The 18,807-nt window shown below is 50.6% G+C and overlaps 1 protein-coding gene across 1 annotated transcript in view; it reads right to left on the bottom strand.

Moving 5' to 3' along the window:
• The window catches only part of AKNA (AT-hook transcription factor), a 39,130-nt gene extending 38,556 nt beyond the window's left edge, over positions 1-574 (bottom strand). Inside the window, exon 1 of the mRNA XM_044439768.1 lies at positions 446-574. The gene's annotated coding sequence lies outside the window, so the exon portion shown is untranslated. The remainder of the gene's footprint in view (positions 1-445) is intronic.
• Between the last annotated feature and the right edge of the window lie 18,233 nt (positions 575-18,807).

The following is an 18,807-nucleotide window of genomic DNA, read 5'->3' on the forward strand; positions in this document are numbered from 1 at the left end:
AAAGCCACAACTGCGTCAGCTCTGCAGAAATGTCCCGAAAGCCGAGGCCCTCCTCCGACCAGACACCAAAGTAAAAATTGGGAAGAGCCACCATGGTGCAGCCAGCTGAGCTTCGGACTAATGCATCCTGTCCCAACTACAACTCCCAACATCCCTGCCCATTAACCAAGCTGCTTGCTGGGGATGATGAGTGGGGAAATCCAAAACGGCTGGATGGCACCAAGTTGAAGGCGGCCAGCTAAGCTTCAAACCCCAAGATAGCCATGGAGTCCCCTGGCCAGTCTCCCTTTCCGTCCTTCTCACCCTCCCCTAGCCTACCTTACAGGGTTGTTGTGAAGATACCATATTACAGCAGGAGGAAGAGAAGGCCACTGTTTGCTCCTTGGAGAAAAAGCAGAATAAGCAACACCAATAAAAGAGCGGAAGGACAGACAGAGTGACTTACTTGCAGGGGAGAGGCCAAGCAGAAATGAAACAGATGTTGCATGCAGAAACTTCCTGTGCCGCCCGGGGGACCACGCAGTTCCCCAAAGTTGCCACTGCAGGAGGATCCTCCCGCAACACTACGAAGCTGTCTTCCAGACCAGCATCCTTCAAACGCTTCTACACCCTTGGTTGGCTGCGCCGTCAGGAGTTCAGGAACCCGTCTTGGGCGGCTTGCAAAAGCAGAAGCCGGAAACGCACTGCGAGAAGGAGCGACGCACCGCGAACTTCCTTGGGGGTGGGTGAGCTTTGCTCACGTATGTGCTTGGCCCACATTGTTCAGGGCACCAAAAACTCACAAGCAACAGTCCCTGCAGAAACACCTCTCCGTAAAAACACGGTTGTAGAGAGAGAAGCTATTTCTGTCCCTTCCCCGTTCCCCAACCTGGTACGCTTGGAGATATTTGGACTACAGTTCCCCACTTGTTGCTGCCCAGGGTTGATGGGAGTCGTAGAAAGACCTAGAGGGCAGAACATGGGCTGGGGGTAATTTAGTGGCATGGAAGAGCCAGTGTGGTGTGGTGGTTAAGAGCATGGGGCTGGGACTCAGGCGATCTGGGTTCGAGTCCCCACTTGGCCATGGAGCCAACTGGGTGACTTTGGACCAGCCACAGACTCTCAGCCCAGCCTACCTCACAGGGTTGTTGTTGTGGGGATAAGATGGAGGAGGAGAATGATGTAAGCTGCCTTGAGCCCCTTGTAGGAAAAAGGCAGGATATAAATCAAAATAATAAATAATAAGTCAACAATCTTCTCCTTGCTGTGGCACACCAAATATTTGTATAGGCTGACCACTAGGGGTGTTAATGCAACATTTACTGCCCCTATGACAGAGGCACCCTTGACTACCATGTTACTCATGAATTAAGCCAACATCAAAAACATCCCTTGATGTATTTTGTTATTTTCCCTTTTAATAAACAAATCTGGAAAAGCACCAAAATTCACTTTTGCTCCCTGAATCAGCTCCTGCTTGATTCTGAAATTGCTTTTGGTTAAGGCAAGTACTGCACAAGCACCTCTGAGCATATCATTAAAATTATGAGGTCTAGAAACTTGTCTTTACAAAGAAGTATGCTGAGATTCTTAAGCTGTTGGATTCTAAAAGTATTCCCCACTTCAGAAATGCAATGCCGGCAGTGTCTGTCTGTCGGCTGGGAAGGGAAGGATTTCGGCCTTTCTGAAGAGGGATTGCATGCAGAAAGGCTGCTGCAGAACCCGAACTGGGGAAACGGCCCTGAGAAGCAGCAAGGGGAACCTTGGGATGCCAAAATGATTGCTCACCTGGAGGTATTCCTGCCACTCTACACGCCTCTGGTGCGCCCACAGCTGGAGTATTGTGTTCACTTCTGGGCCCCTCATTACAAGAGGGATATAGCCAGGTTGGAATCGGTGCAATGAAGGGCCACTAGGGTGGTGGTTGGTTTGCAAGGAAAGCCACATGAGGAGAGACTGAGGGAGCTGGGTCTTTTCAGCAAGGAGAGGAGGTAACTCAGAGGGGACCTGTTGGTGACATACAGGTACATAGAAACAGAGCAAGTCAGAAGGGACCTCCCAGGCCATCTAGATGTTCCTCGTCTCCGTGAGTGAGCCCAGGCCCTTTGAAAACATTCTCCACCCCTTCTGAAAGGAACTCTTTCTTTTCCCTGCCTTGCAGCTTGAAGACACCCATTTCTTTCAACAGACTCCAAGTTCTAGGATTAGAAGAGAGGAAAAAAGAGCCCCGTCCCACAGATCTTGCCCTGGAGATCTTTCTCCCCAGTTTTAGCCACATTCCTCGCCATTTCCACCCACCAGTTTTAATCTTGCTCTGGCAGTCTCTCCAGCACGAAGACCCTCCGGATGTTGGCGAGCACCACTCTCATCACTCTTGGCCACTGGCCATGCTGGCTGGGGATGATGAGAGCGGTTGCCCACCCACTTCCAGAAGGCCACAGGTTCACAAAACAGTTGCCACACCACAACCTCACTTTCCAAACTGACACTGCATCCTTCTTCACTCCCCCCCTTTAAACGTTTCGCCTTCTCTCGGATTCTGTCCTCCGGCTGTTTAAATTGCTGCAGCCCTTGAGGAAATGGGACTGTGCCAGCCAGAGGCCTATTTAGAAACACGGAAACAGAGTGAGTCAGAAGGGACCTCCTGGGCTATCTAGTCTGACCCCAAGCTCCAGCCGGCTCCGCTCATGACATGCCCACCATGTGCATGTCCGGGCTATCCTTGGACACCCTCACCGACGGGGCCTCAACCCCCTCCCGTGAAATCCAACAGGTCCAGGGTTCTCCAGCACAAGAGGCAGAGGACTGCATAAGAGACCAACATTAAAGGTAGAGAACCTGTGCATTAAACCCAACCAAAATCCATTTTCCCTGTTTGGAGAAATCTGAACTCTTGGATGACAAGGACCTATTGCAAGAATTCCCAGGGAAAGCATACCCCCCCCACCAAAAAAAACTAGCAAAAAAGACAAAGCTCATAAATAAGACAAAGAAATACAAAGAGGACAGCAAAATGAGCCAGGCTGGCTGGCAGTGATATAAACAAAACCAGTTAAAAGAACTGGCACCAGTCCTATCTGCTGGAGAGGCTGCAACACCTTTTGCATTGAGGAGCAATTAGTCACCACAGCTATGGGCTGAAGGGGGTGGGTCCCCGGGGGACCAGAGGCAGGAGAGACCCCTCCATGTCCGTCTTGGAGGCATCACATCTGCAAGCATGGCTCCTAAATATGTAAGAGGTGGTGAAGAGAATAGAAGTCAAAGGGCTTGAACTGGAGAAAGTATTGAGCCCAGTTCCCCGGGTCAGCCAGTGTATTTATGGAACTTGCGATGGATCCACTGCTAATGTATCCTATGCCGCAGGGCCGATTATGTAATTGACAAGGCCGGATGGAGGCATTAACCCTCATTAACAGCATCAGGGACTGTTCAGAACCTTTGCCTCCTTCCTCATTAGATCCAACTGTGCCCCCCCCTTTTCTCCAGCTTTCCCCAACCTGGTGCCCACTAAATGTTTTGGGCCATCTCCCATCCACCTGAAGCAGTGTGGCCGAAGGTCAGAAGAGTCAGGTACCCAAATGCAAAGTAACTGGAGGCTTTTTAATGCTCGGTCCAAGAGATGGACAATATAATTTACCAGGAGCAGCCAAGTTTGCTATTCCTTTTTTGGCCAAGTGCCACCGCAGTTTGGTGTATGCAGGAAAAAGATGCAGGATGGGATACTGGAGGTAAATAAAGGAATCACCAAGCATGCCAGTGATCAGGGAAAATTAAAAAAGAAAAGCAACATGTTTAGACTCCTTTAGAATTACATCTTGCATTTTGGAGTGTGCAGAAAGAAATGAGGGGTCACCGCACTTAAACATAGAAACAGAGTGAGTCAGAAGGGTCTCCTGGGCCATCTAGTCTGACCCCCGGCTCCAGCCGGCTCCACTCACGACATGCTCACCATGTGCACATCCAGCCCATCCTTGAACACCTGCACTGATGGGGCCTCCACCTCCTCCTGTGGAAGCCCATTCCACACCCTCGAGGTCCTGACTGTCAGGAAGTGCTTCCTGGCATCTAAATTAAGCCAAGGTATCCAGGAACATCAACCATCACTCAAAGTCAAAATGCAATTAATGTATTTCATCCCTTTTGTCCCCACCTGGTGGAAAAAGAAGATTTTCTGAATAGCTGTATTCTGGTGCTCTGGTCTGCCAACCAACAGAATGAGATCAAAGATAGCAACATCTTTCTAGTCACCTTTTCCAGAAATGAAACCAGCAAGAGCCAAGGGTGACAACCTCCAGCAAAGCTCTAATTCTCCTTCACCCTCCCCTGGAGTAAATTATTCCTTCGCAGTGGGGGGGGGGGCTTTTGCAAGAGGGGCCCCAAATTGCAGGAGGGTAATTGCTATTAAAGGCAAAACAAGAACACAGAGAAGAGAAGAGGAGAGATTTCACAAGGGCTGCAGCTGCTTTCCAGCATATGACTTTCTTGGCACAGTCTGTGCCCTGGCTCATTAAGCAAGCCAGTTGCTGCCTAATTAGCAGCGCCATGTGCACATAATTTCTTGGCCTTTTGCACATGGAAACTTCCTCCACGCTGCTACCACTGGCTATGGACTTCACATGTTAAGACAGGGAGATGGTAGATTCCCAGCCGACCTGCCGACACTGGGATAGATCGCAATTAGAAGGTGCTTCTAAGCTTGCCACGGAGGAATGACATTATTGACATTATCGGCTGGCAGGAAGGGGTCTGTGCACACCACTGATGCTGTGGCACCTTGGCTCACGCATTTAATCCGCTCCACGATTCTGGTCGCGACCCAAATTGGTCATGAGCCAAGTTAAATTTCCCTATAAGGTTCAGTGTAAATAAGGTTAATCCCTTCTGTAACTGTTTTTTTAAAATCAGAAAAAGGTGAAGCAAAGCGACACAGAACAACAACGATCGCGGCCATCTGCCCCCGCCAGCATGACCGCGACTGTGCCCATCATCCTGGCATGCACCCGTCATCCTGGCACGCTGGGGGGGCGGGGGGAGAGGGGTGCGAACGCGGGCGTACTCAGGGTGGAGAGACAGCTCGATCGTGCTGGGTGGGGAGAGGGCCGAGATCGCGGCTGCGCTCCTGCAGGAAAGACGGGTGTGATCTTGGCCATCTCCCCAGCCCGATTCCGGCCATCTCCCCACTCGGGGGCCGGGGGAGTCACCAGCCAAGGTGTAGTTTGCGACCTGAATCTAAATTTTTATGAAATATCTGTTTGCGACCCGATTTGGGCATGAGCTGAGGTTCCACTGTACAGATGCTCACCCCCTTTGCAATGCCCACTCAGGGCGTTTTCAAAACAGTGGGTGCAAATGCACCTTCTGGAGTGGAGTTCCCCAGCTGCATGCAGCATCAGCAAGAAGCTGCCTGTGGGGCCAGAGGAGAAAGAGCAAGTCCTTAACAATCACAAGGCAAAGCGTGAAAGTGGGAAGCGGAACAACCAGCGACTGAGGCAGAGAAAGCGGATGGTGAAAGAGGAAGCAAGCTCTTAAAGGTGAAGAGCTGCCTATGTGCCCTTGGCACACACAATCGCTTCTTGCCAGCCCCGAGAACAGCTGTAGCGCAGGACGAGTCACGGTTTAAGTCTTCCTGGCGACTTATCAAGGCTCCAGTCCTCATTGCAGTAACCTTCAAACAGGAGATAAGTGCAATGGTCCCACCTCCATGTAGTCCCGGGGCCTGGAGCAAAGGAGATGTTGATTCTATTCAGCCTTTTCCACCTTGGCACCCCCCAGATGCTTTAGACTACAACTCCCATCATCCCTTGCCCTCATGGCCAATGACTGGGGTGCTGAGCATTGTAGTCCAATACATCTGGGGCACTTTATGAGTGAGAAGGGTGAACTTAGCAGTGCTTTCTGGGAAAGAGCCAAGCTCCCGCCTTGCTTCAGCAACTCATCTCCCTCCAAATCGTGCATGACTTTCAGGATGGAGCAGCCTTCCCCAGCCAGGCACCCTCCACAAACCCCAGCATGTCCTGCCAGGTTGCTTTGGCTGGGGATGATGGGGATTATAGTCCACCACGCATATTGGCAGGCACCGGGTCGGGGAAAACTGAGCTACCTGTGAGTTAACTCCAAGCCAATCTGAAATACTGGCTCAGACCGAGAAATACATCCTCATAAGTATCGAACAAGGCATTTCAGAGTCAAAACGGCAGTGCTCCTAAAGTGTGCGAGGCCGTCCATAAGGTAGAAGCACGAAGCCAGTGAAGCAGCCCGCTATTGGTGATCTGAGACTCATCGGTGGGTGTTTCTTCGATCGTACAAAGCAGGCCGTGTTAGAAGGCGGACCAGCCCCAAATCTCTGAGCGGCCATCTGCCGCACCACTCTAATACGCACAGCGCATGCCGAAATAAATGCTATTTAGATGTCACTTGTCAAGCAGTGCAGCTAACACCTCATGCACAACGCATCCTGAGTGTTTAAACCGGGGTTCTTTGCACAGGTATCCTTCCAAAGGCCCTGAGCTGATGTTTTTCTCCACGCATCATTCCACCTCTCCGGCAGAGTGCGCCATGTCAGGAAGCACTACGTAGACCACAGCATCAGATGTTTGCCGGTGCAACACCACGGAGAGGCACCATGGAAACGATCCCACGCTGAATTTGTGGTGTCTCCAGGGAGGACAAGGAAAAACCCTGTCTGAAATCCTGGAGACTTCCTTCTAGTCAGTGAATATAGCACTGAGTTAGATGGGAGCAACAGTTTGACTGTTACGGTTTCTGCTGTTACTTTTTAATTCAGAACCATGTGGACTAGCATCTTACTTTGTTTGCCTGTGTTTTGTTTTCCTGTTTGCATGTAAACTACTCCAGGAGCCTGTCTGACTGAGGAGTGAAAGAAAAATACTTTAAATCTAAATACTTTAAATAATTTTGTGGAAGCTGCTCCAGCTTTCTCCCCAGATAAAGATATACCCCACCTCCAAATAAGACTTGGGAAGTGGCCTCACTGAGATCCAGGAGGGTAGCCCTCAGCTATACCTGGCTAAGCAGACCAGTGTTCTGATTTAGTGTATGGCAACTTGCTCAGTTCCAAACTGTGCTTTATTTGGCGTTCGATGAGGATAAGTGCAAGGTCTTGCACTTGGGGCACAGGAATGGGTGTCATAAGTGCAGGTTAGGGGACAAGTGGCTGGAGAGCAGCACTTGTGAAAGGGACCTCGGGGTGCTGCTCGACTGCAGGCTGAACATGAGCCAGCAGTGTGATGCGGTGGTCAAGAGGGTGAACGCCACCCTTGGTTACATAGCCAGAAGCGTGGCTTCTAGATCGAGAGAGGTATTACTACCACTCTACACAACTCTGGTGCCCCCGCAACTGGAGTATTGTACTCAGTTTTGGGCCCCTCATTACAGGAAGGATATAGCCAGGTTGGAGTCAGTGCAGCGCAGGGCCACAAGGTTGGTGGCCGGTTTGCAGGGGATGCCGTATGAGGCGAGACTGGGGGAACTGGGTCTCTTCAGCCTGGAGAAGAGGAGACTCGGAGGGGATCTGTTGACGATATCCAGGTATGTGAGGGGGTGTCACATGGAGGTGGGTAGAGGCCTGTTCTCCCCTGCAGAGGAAGGCAGGACGTGCTCCAACAGAGCAAAGCTCAGGGAACCCAAGTTCAATTTAGATGCCAGGAAGCACTTCCTGACAGTCAGGATCCCGAGGGTGTGGAATGGGCTTCCATGGGAGGTGGTCGAGGCCCCATCGGTGAGGGTTTTCAAGGATAGCCTGGATGTCCACATGGTGGGCATGTCGTGAGGGGAGCCGGTTGGAGCCGGGGGTCAGACTAGATGGCCTGGGAGTCCCTTCTGACCCGCTCTGTTTCTATGTTACTCCAGTGGTGGTGGACAGGAGAGCCTGGAGGATTGTTGTCCATGGGGTTGTGATGGGTTGAGCATGGCCTTGCAACTAACAACAACAACAACTCCAGTACTGTAACAAAGTTATCAATTGCCTCTGTGTTTTTAAATACCTTTTATCCTCCCCTTTCTGCATGGAGCCACATCAGGCTCAAACAACTCCACTCATCTTTGTTTTGATACATTCTAATCAGAATTACACCAGTTAGCAAGCAATTGAAGTTCTTCCAATCAATGCACAAGCGCACGATTCAGTTCCCTGTTTTAGGCTGAGTACTTTGAAATGATCACCAAGAACTCCTACCCCAAAGTCACTCCTCCCCCTGCCTGCGAGCTGCACTTTGAATAATCATCAAAACGGCCAGTAACAGAGAGGCAAACATCCTCCCCTTCCCCCGACTCCTGGGCAGTTCAGAGAAGCCAGCTCAGCTGATGATCGGATTATCCATCTTCCCCATCCACAGACACATCTGCCACCTCCGCAGACAAGCGGTTCGTGGGGCTGCCAGGCACCGCGGCAGCCAAAGGGGGAAGGAAACGGCCTAAGCCTGTAAGAGGACTCGGCAGCCCGTGCGCAAGGCCCTCCCTTCCAGATGTGTGTCCGATTCACAAGAAAAGGTGTTTCCTCCTTGTCTGAAAGACTCGGAGGTTTGAGCCGGGTCAGAGTTGTGTAGAGTGACACAAGGTTTGCAGAAGGTCATCGGGCAGATTCTAGCAGTGGCTACTGGTCTAAATGCTTATATGCCAGCCCCAGTGGGGGAACCCCCCCTCCCTCCGTCTCGTGACAGGCATGTGGCCCAGTTCTCTGCCTCGCCTGCCCCCCCCCAATCTTCCTTGTGGGCTTCCCAAAGGCACCCTGTGGGAACAAAACACTGGTCTAGATATGTTTTGGGTTTGATCCAGCAGGCCTGCTTTCATCTTCCCAGCGGCCCCCCTTCCCCCCCCGTGTTTCTCATTTCTAAAAAAAAGTTACCTGAGACAGGTATATGGATCATTTGATGGATACAATATGGCGATGATTTAGGGTCAGTCTCTAACTCCTCTGCTGGAGTGTGTCTCACACAGCACTCTCAAAGTCTCGTTTAAAACCTGCCACTGCTCCCTGCCCTGCCATCTGAGTCCCGCATCTCCCATCTTCGCTCGGCAGGTTGCCCCGTCTTGACCAGGCCGACTTGCGAGCCAGATCCACTGAGCCCACGCCAGCTGGCCTCCGACTTAATGCGATTTAAGATCAGGGTTTGCAACTCCTTGGCAAAGGGCATCTTTAAAACCCAGGGAGATCAGATCCCTTGATTGCATCTCTCTCTGTGGGCATCACATAAAAGGTGAGTAACAAACCCTCACTTAATTTTTAAATATTATAATAATCACCCTATGTCTCTACTGCCTCATAGCTGAAGCTCTCAGGGCATTTATAAAAACAATACTGATTTAAGCCTAAAATGGGGAGAAAAGCCCTTTCCCTGCTTCTAGTCCCACCATGTAACACAATCTGGACACTGCGTTTCTTTGTATCGTTGATGGGGAGCCTCAAAGGTCATCCAGTCCAGCCCCTACTTACTTGGTGCAGGAAGTCCAGAACCAGGACTTCTGCAACTGTCCTTGCCAGAAGATCTGCAAAGGAGGAGAGCTCACAACCTCCCTTAGTAATCCGTTTGTCTGTCAACTGGGCTTCCCATCGACACATTTCTCCTAATGTTCGATCAAAATCCACTGGAGCAAATTTAGGACAACTATGCCCCTTCTCTGCGACAGCCCTGCGGGGATTTGAAGAGTCCTATCATAAGAACATAAAAAGAGCCCTGCTGAACCAGAATTTCGGTAGGCAAGATTTTTCGCCTGCCACTTTAGCAAGGCGGCTGCTTCCAGATTCTTCGTGGGATCGGATTCAGATCCGCTACCCATTTAGTCCTCGTCTGCTCTTGGTGTTCCTCTCTAGGAGAAGACAGAGATTTGGAAGGGAAGCAGCGAAGGAACTAGAAAAGAATATCAAGCTAAGGCTGTTCCACAGGAGACCAAGGCCAAGTTCTTCCACACCGCTGTTTTCTTGATCACTGTGGACGGATGTGGAAGTTGGCCAGGGAGCCGGCAGGAAGAAAATGGATGCATTTGAAACACGGTGCTGGAGGGGAGCTTTGTGAATACCTGGACTGATAGACCAGCAAGTGCGTCCAAGAGCAAACCAAGACAGAGGTTTCCCTAGAAGCAAAAATGACGGGACGGAAGCTATCCTACTTTGGACCCACCATGATAAGACAAAGCAACCTGGAGAACCTGGGAAAGTCAAAGTCAGAAGAAGAAAAGGAAGTCCAAACAGGAGCGGGATGGGCCCACTCAAAGAAGCCACAGCCCAGATTTTTGCAAGAGCTGAACTGGATGTGGCATTTTGAAGGACTTGCGTTAGGTCACCCTAAGCCAAACAAAGAACCACCACCAAACCTCTAGGGGGTGTGAGGGTGTAGTGGGATTGTGCAAGCACGGTAGGAATTTTTTCTGTCATTCCCAGCTTCCCCAGACAGACGCTTCCCCACCCAAAAATGGTTGCAAAGGGTAGGGAATCCCCTGGAGAATGACTACATTGTACAAAGCACTGGAAACGACCAAGACTGAGGAATCCTGAGCACACAATAAATACCTCGTGTAGGAAGCCCATCTAAGCCACCACTCTCTTCTCCAGGACCACCCAGCGGCCCATGGGAAGCCCACAAACCGGGCACAGGAGAAAAGCCCCTTTCAATCCAGGTCCCGCATGCTCTTGATGTCAGACTTCTCTTTCCCAGGCTAACAAACCCTGTTCCTTCAACCCATGGCCTGGGTTGGGTGGGGATGATGGGAATGGAAATCCAACACACTGGAGCACATCAGGCTGGGGAAGGCTGACCTAGAAATCCCTGGCACCGTTTGGAAGTCTGAAGAAAATGGCCTGGCACCATTGACCAGAGGAGAAGGCATCTCAGCAGGCTGTCATTTCTTGTCTCTCTCCAGCCCATAATTACCACCTTCCAAAGTTGCAAATCACCCTATTGCATCCCCTGCATTTAGCTTGTGTCTCCTATCACTTAGCCCTATGTCAGCATTTCCAATTTATTTATAATAAAAACAAAATAAAAATGAAATTTCCACCCAAAACTATACTTTGTCTATACTTTCTGAGGCCCCACAAGAATGCATCCCTTGCCAACCTGATCTCAACGGTACTTATCTGGAATCAAGCCTCATTTATTTGCCATGGACTTACTCCCAAGGAATCCAGACTGGGGCACATCATGGCAATCTCTTGGCAAGGGATGTCTTGATAAACTCAGATGTGTTAATTCTGCAGGAATTTATTTTGGCAGAACACCACACTTTAATTCCCAATCCATCATTCCTCAATTTTTTATTTTTAAACTGGTTGCTCTGCACCCAAAGGAAAACCCCTTTTCCTTGCTCTGGGGGTCTTTAATGTGATAAGTTATGACCGGCAAAAAGGCAGAGAAATATTTTTTAAAAGGAAACTGTGTTCTAGGAAGCAAGAGTGGGAGGAAAGCAAACACATGTTGGATGGCTTTAAAAACAAAGGACGAACACTCGTGAATCCAGGCCTCGGGAGGGATGGGGTATTTACTTATTTATTTATTAAAACATTTTTATGCCACCCCATTCGCCAAAGCCTCGGGGCGGCTTACAACAATAAGTTAAAATAATTATAAATCAAAAATATAAACATTAAATTAAAAATACAAAAATACAGTATAAAATAAGCTGCCCTGGCCAGATAAAATCCAATAATATTAACAGTTCAAATGCCGCTTGAATAAAAAGGTCTTCGCCTGGCGCCGAAAAACAAATAACAACGGCACCAGGCGGACCTCTCTGGGGAGCACATTCCATAACTTAGGCGCCACTGCAGAGAAAGCCCTCCTCCGAGTACCCACCCTCCTAATTTCTTTCATGGAGGGCTCCCAGAGAAGGGCCTCCCCCGCCGATCTCAAGACAGGTGGGAAACCATATTTTAAAATGATGTGAGCAACATGAATACCAAGGATAAAGACGAGGATTCTGGAAAGTTACAAGAGGAAGGTGTGTTTAGCCTGGAGGAGAGAAGATGAAGGGGTGATCTCACTGTAGTCTTCAAGTTTCTGAAAGCCATCACACATAAGAGGGGACAAGAGCAGGTTTAGCACCAAGGGATGGAAACCGCAGGGTGGAAGAGGAAGCCCAAGTGTGAGAATTTTGTGAGAGCACAGCTCTTCCGTCTAAAGTTCTTGTACCTTTTAGAGGGACCCCTTTCCAAAGATGCCTCTAAAGCCATAGAAACAAACATGCACTTGTGTTAAGCATACAACTCAATCAGGAATCCCTCCCATATTCACACATTATATGCCCTCACGCACCTTAAGATCTGCGGGAGAGGCCCCGCTCCGGGAACCCTCCCTGAAGGAGGTGAAAAGGGCATCTACTCAGAGGAGGGCCTTCCCTGCGGTGGTGCCCAGATTGTGGAATGCGCTCCCTGGAGAGGTTCGCCTGGCGCCGAGCTTATACTCCTTCCAGTGCCAGGTCAAAACCCTTTTATTTAACCATTATTTTAAAAATTAGTATTTAAATGCAACAGCTGTGTTTTATTGCTATATGTTATTTATTGCTTAGATTGTTTTCAATGTATTTGATTTTACTGATTGTCAGTTGTCCCAAGTTGCCATGCATAAGGGACGGGATGTAAAAGTTTTAAATAAATTAATTTTTTCAAAAGCAACCGCATAACCCATCATGGTTTCATGGAATCCCCAAAAGCAACACCTGGCCTGCAGGTGGGGGAAAGACATCTGTCTGCATCATACGAACCAATCAAGTTGGCTGTTCAAGTCAAAGGGTTCGACTCTCTAGCGCCCACCAGATCTGTTTGAACCACAACTCCCATCACCCGCAGCTGGCTGGGGGATGATGGGAGCTGCTGTCCAGCACATCCGAAGGGCTCCCATGCTGCAGGCGGCTTCATGGGAATGAACGGATTGCAACTCTGGAAGCCAGGACACTGTGACGCACAATTCTGCTCTCTTCCCTAAATAGCTGTCCATATGAACATTGTATCATCATCATTATTGGGGGGGGGGGTTGCATCACATGGACTCTGCCCTAAATTGCTTGTCCTGAACGTTTCTGCACGCCATCTGGAAACCTCTGGGGCCGACTGCGGGGCTGTTACTCTCTGCCTAAAGCCTCAGTCACACATCCCCCCGCCCCCTTCCTGCCACACTCGCACAACCCCACACAGTGGAAGCTGCAATCCAGGTTTGGGGCGTTTCCCTCATCTGCTCTCTCTCCCCTGAAGTTACACTCAAATGCAAAGGTGCAAGGAAGGATGAATCTTGGCCTTCAATGTACGTATTCGCCTTATTTTTTGGAACCTCTCCTAGTTTCCCTCCAAGGCAGCTCTTGCGGTTCTTGGTTCTGACCCACTCTCTCTTCACAGCGACGCTGCAGGGTAGCTCAGGCTGAATGACGGGGTGGGGGGCCGAGGAGGAGAGAGGGCGAGGTGCCATGCAGGGCTGCCCCAAGGAAAGGACAAGACGGCAGCCTGCTGCTTGTGCAACCTTGGAGAACTTTCCTTGAACGGGATCCGCTCTCCCAGCAGGTGCTGGCCTCAAGACAAGCAAACCTCTGATACTGGAAGCAGCTTCAGGAGCAGTTTTAGCAATGGCAGGAGAGCCGGGCTCTGCAGAGCAAGAGCCGGGCTCTGCAGAGTAAAGAAACCCTTCTCCCCAAGAGCGTGCGCAAGCCCCAACCGTTTCCGAAGTAACCCCAGCTAGGAAGCTTCCCAGAGTAGCTCCCTTCTCCACCTACATACCCCTTCCTGACCTGCCTCACAGCTGCTCTTTGCCATCCCAGAAGCTCAGCGTGGCGCCCAGGCACATCCCCCAGTGCCTTCCAGTCCCTTGCTAAGCCCCCCAGGCCCCGCAGTTCTATTCATCACATACATTTATACCCCGTCCTATCGCTTCAAGCGCTCAGGAAGCCTTACAAGATATAAAAAATACAATAAATATAAAACTACTATATAAAGCATTTATTAAAACAATAGCAAACACATCACTATAGAAAATGCGACTGTGAAAAGGGGGAAAAAATCAAATCAAATCCTAAAACAACTAAAGACATTAATTGTTAAAATAACGATCAAATAAAGAGGTTTTTACCGGCACCGGAAAGCATATAATGTCGGTGCCAGGCAGACTGCTCTGGGGAGCGGATGCCAGAGTCTATGGGATTCTATGCTCACTTTCCCGGGAGTAAGCCCTGTGGAAGCCCCAAGTAGACACAAACAGAACTGAACTGCACCCCTATAACTGAGCTTCATGATAGGATGTAATAAATATAATCACATTATATATAGATTCACCCCCTATTTATCTCTACCTCTGTTCCTCTTGCATTTTTGATTGTAAGCTCCATGGGGGCAAAGATCTCTCCTTCGGTTTTCTGTAATGTGTCATGCAAACGTACGGCATAGTATTCCTTACTTTAAACAGGTGGGCTAGATTTCTTTCAACACTTCAAGTCCCATCACACTCAGGGCAAGTTCCACCGGGGCTGCAGTATTGAGAGACTTCGGGTGCAATTTATTAAACCTCCACCCCACCTTTTACCTTCCAAGGAAGTCAACACCGCTTATGGAATCCTCCTATTTTATCCTCACAGCAACCCTGCGAGGTAGGCTGAGCTACAAGACAGTGACTGGCCAAAGTCACCCAGACGGCTCCACGGCCGAGCGGGGACTAGGACCGGATCTCCCGAGTCCAGTCCAACATTCCAACCACTATGCCGCACTGTCAAACCAGCAGGGATGCTCTCACCCCTCTGGAAGCAGAGCATTGCGGGCATCCTCTGTGGAGCGAAAGACCCGAGGAGATGAAGGCTGCCCCATTCGCTTCTACTCCACAAAGTGGCCCAGTATCTGATTAGGACTGTCTAAACGCTGTGCTTTGGAGAGGAAGGGAAGCAGCTGGAGGTGGAAATCCAAGCCTATGACCACTTAGGCACAGTCTTATCACCCGCACGATGGCTCTGTCCAGGCACAATCCAATACATACTTAGACAGGAGAAAGTCCCACAAAAACCAGGATTCCCCACACAGAGAGCTCCTTGACCTCTTCTCTTGCTAAACATGCATACAACCGGGCTTCTGCGTTACGCACAAGTACCTGCGAGTCAGCCCCACTGAACACAGTGGAATTTATCTCTGAATTCACCTGCACCGGAGTGCCCTGTCCTTCCCTCTTTCACGGTGGTAAGAAACAAGGAGGATCGAAGTTGCAGAACAGACGCCCCGACTGCCAATGGAAGGCAGTTCTTCCAGCGCACACACAATCCAGACAGACAATCAAAGGTCTTCCAGAAGTGCTGAAAAGCACCATCAAATCTGAACTACTTCTCCCATCCTTCCCGACCATTGGCTATGCTGGCTGGGGCTGATGGGAGCTGCAATCATGAACACGTTAGGAAAGGCTGAAACGGAGTCCTATTGGCGAAAAGAGGCCTTTTATTTCTGGACAGACCGTAAGCCACATATTGAAGGGGGAAAAAAACCTCTCCGACTCTTACCCAAGGGGAGAAAAACCCTGTAATGTGTTTATCTTAATGAGCGGTTTCTCCAGAAAGAAAATACAACGCAAAGGCCACAACTGCAAAGCCAAAAGCCGTCTTTCGGAGGCACCTCGATGGGGGCAGGATTAGCCCAGTGCCAAACGCAGTTCGCTGCCGGCCGATCGAGAAAAGGCCCCACGCGCTTCACGGGGCCTTACTCCGGAGTAAGCCCGTGCAGAATCCCAGGCCAGACCCCAGCCAGCCCCACCGCCCCTCCCGCAGCCCTCCTCTTGCGGCTAAGAAGGGAAAACTTGACCCTCTTACAAGATTAACTCACCAGCCCGAGTGTCCCTCTCGGTTGCTTAGCGAGCTCGCAACTAACAAAACTTCTCCGCCGGCGATGCCGGTCTCCGCTTCCTCGGAGATGTAACTACAGCAACCGCAGGTTCGAGTCCAGCCCCGAGTAACGCGAAAAGCCCTCCGCGCATCCACGCGCACCACGCCCAAAAGGCAGCGCACGCTCCTAACCCTCATGGAGCCCGCTTGCCCAGCGGCAGCCCAGCGCACAGAGCGGGCTTCTCACGAGCAAAGAGGTCGCCGGTCAGGCTGCAGCGCTCTTCGAGCTTCACGCCGAGGGTTTTCAGAGACAGACCCACCAAAGTTTGCTTAGCAGAGGAGCCAAGCCCGTCTCCTTCTCGGAAGTCACGCGCAATCCCAAACCAGACGCCCAGGAACGAAACGCCCCCCCCCCCCCCGGGGAACCAACCGGACCCACTTCTGCAAGGGGCGAGATTTTCTGATCCAAAGAACAGCGTGGAGGGAGGGGGGGGGGCTCAAAGCCCCGCATTTCAATGGGGAGGAGGAGGAGGAGGAAAGGAAGGCGCGCGTCCCCCTGCCCCGCCGCAACAAACGGGGTTGGAAAGGGGCAGGGGGCGCGGCGCGGCGCGGGGGAACCGGGGGAGAGGGGGAGCCCGTGGGAACGGAGCGCTCACCTGGCCCGCGGGAAAGCCACCCCTGGTCTCTCTCCACGCCAGGCGTCTCCTGCCCGTCCTCCGGCTGCAGCGCGAGAAAGGGCGCGGAGGATCCCCAAGCGCAGCCCGCGCCCTCCGGGTCAGTTTCCTGGAGTCGCAAGTTGGCGGCTGACAATAGTTTAGCTGATGCTGAGCGGGGCGGGCGGAGGAGGGGCCTGCAGGGTCATCTGCATAATGCCACCCGCTCCTCCAATGGGAGCCGGGTCATTAGCATGCAGCTGGACGGCTGGAGGCTGGCCTTGGGATTCAGGAATTTTGCCGCGGATTTCATCAGCTGGAAGAGGTTCGGGGCGGAGATCAGTTCGCCCGCGACGCCACTCAGCGCTCTCTTCTCTCCACCTGGCGTTGCAGAGCACCTGGGAATTACAGGGCTGTGTGGCTAACGGGATGCGTGAGATGATTCTGGCCATGTCGACTCGGGAGTAACTCCCCGGGCTAAGGTACAGGAAAGAGCAAGCGGGACCCCCCAGGGGCTGGAGTAACTCGCCACCCCTCTCAAGTTAGTACACAGCGTGTCTGGACTAGCAAAACAACATGGAAGAGTTCAGGAACCAGTGAGTCACAGTAGTGAGAATGTTGGACTGGGTCTTGGAGATCAAGGTTCTAGTCCATACACATCCATGAAGCTCACTGGGTGATTCTGAGCCAGGCAGGGACTGTCAGCTGGACCTACCTCACAGGGCTGTTGTGGGAATAAAATGGAAAGGAACTTGGACACTCTCTGCAAGAGGAGGAAAGGGGCACGGATGTCATGGAGTATTTTATTCTTTCACTGTCCAGTAACTGGAGTATTCTGCAGGAGAATAAAGGAAAAATGCAGATTGCTGCTTCATTCTTATTGCCCATCAAAAATGAATTGTCCCAGTGCTTATTTTTCCGCTGTATGTCTTTGTTTTCATTAAGATTCTCTGGGCTGAAAGCAAATTAAGGCTTCTGCAGAGTGAGCATATAAAATACATTTTATACAGCTTTTAAAAGTCCCCAATTCTGCCAGACTTCTCTCTCCCAGAGCTTCATTTCCTCTTCCAGCACATTAAACTCCTGTGTTACATGTAGGTCAATTTACCCACTCCCGGCTCTGTAGTATACAGAAAGGCCTTGTGGGCCTCGTTTCCAGCTGCTTTTATAAAATGCCCATTTTCATGCACTTAATCATAGCTAAAAATAAGGTCTTACTTCCACTCCTGTGAATCTTCCAAGTCGGGGCTTTTGCTGCATTGTGTTTGGAGCAGGGGGGTAACTGAGGAGAGGGAATCCCATCTTTTGAGTCAGAGGTTGCGCAGCGGTTCACACCCTCGAGTGTTTAAGGTTCTCTCCACCTCTGACTCTGTTCCATTAAATTCTGTGAAAAGGATAACCAAACCCTGATCTCCTGCTTTAGTTAGCTGTAGTTGAAGCTCCCTTTGAGAGCCAGAGCGGTCCAGTGGTTAAGAGCACTGGGCTGGACTCCAGAAATCAGGGTTCTAGTCCCCTGGGTGGCTTTAGGCCAGTCACAGACTCTCAGCCCAACCAGCCTCACAGGGTTGTTGTGAGGATAAACCGGTGAGAGGAGAATCTTGCAAGCTGCCTCAAGATCCTTGCAAGGGGAAGAAAGGTGGGGTAAATGCAATGTATTGACCGGTGGGGTAAATGCAATGTATTGACCGTGGTGGCTGGGTGTGTGATTCTTGGCTCTTCCCATTGGAGACAGAGCCGAGACCTGCCTTGGGCAGAGCCAGGCCTGGCCCATCCAGCTCAGCAACTGACCAGTCACCATCTGCTGGGGTTTCTGACCAGAGACTTTCTCAGCCTAGGGATGCCAGAAGCATCTTGTATTCAAAGCATGTGCCAGAGTGTGAATGAACTGGAAGAATGTTTTTAAATTAAGGCATAGATCTCTCTATAACCACATATATGCTTGGAAAGGAAGCAGCTTTCCAATGAGGAAGGACCTTACAAATAGAATTCAGCCTACTTGCTGAGCCATATTAACGCTTGGTGTTTCCCACTTGGGTTAGATTTTCCAATATTCTAGTCTTCCTGGGTGGATCCTTGTGTCTCATGGGCAGCAGAAGTCAAGACAGTGGAGCAGGGACCTGGGCAAGGGACCCTAAGGCAAAACACAGTCCAAAGTCCGGTAGTCAAGTTAGGGGCAAGGTCTTACCAGGAACATGTCAAAGTTCAGGAGAACATGGCAGAGCAAGACAAGAACAAGCGGGTGGTCAAGAACCAAGACGACCACAAGTACCTGAGGCAAGATTAACTGGAAGGAATTCAGGAGCAGCAAAGGTGGAGCGAACAACGTAAGGCAGCAAACTTCCAAGATTGCACAAACCAGATGCAAGAACCAAACTAGCACCAGTAG

This window comes from Varanus komodoensis, unplaced genomic scaffold (assembly GCF_004798865.1).
Source record: "Varanus komodoensis strain SLA01 unplaced genomic scaffold, ASM479886v1 scaffold36, whole genome shotgun sequence".
Lineage (NCBI taxonomy): Eukaryota > Metazoa > Chordata > Lepidosauria > Squamata > Varanidae > Varanus > Varanus komodoensis.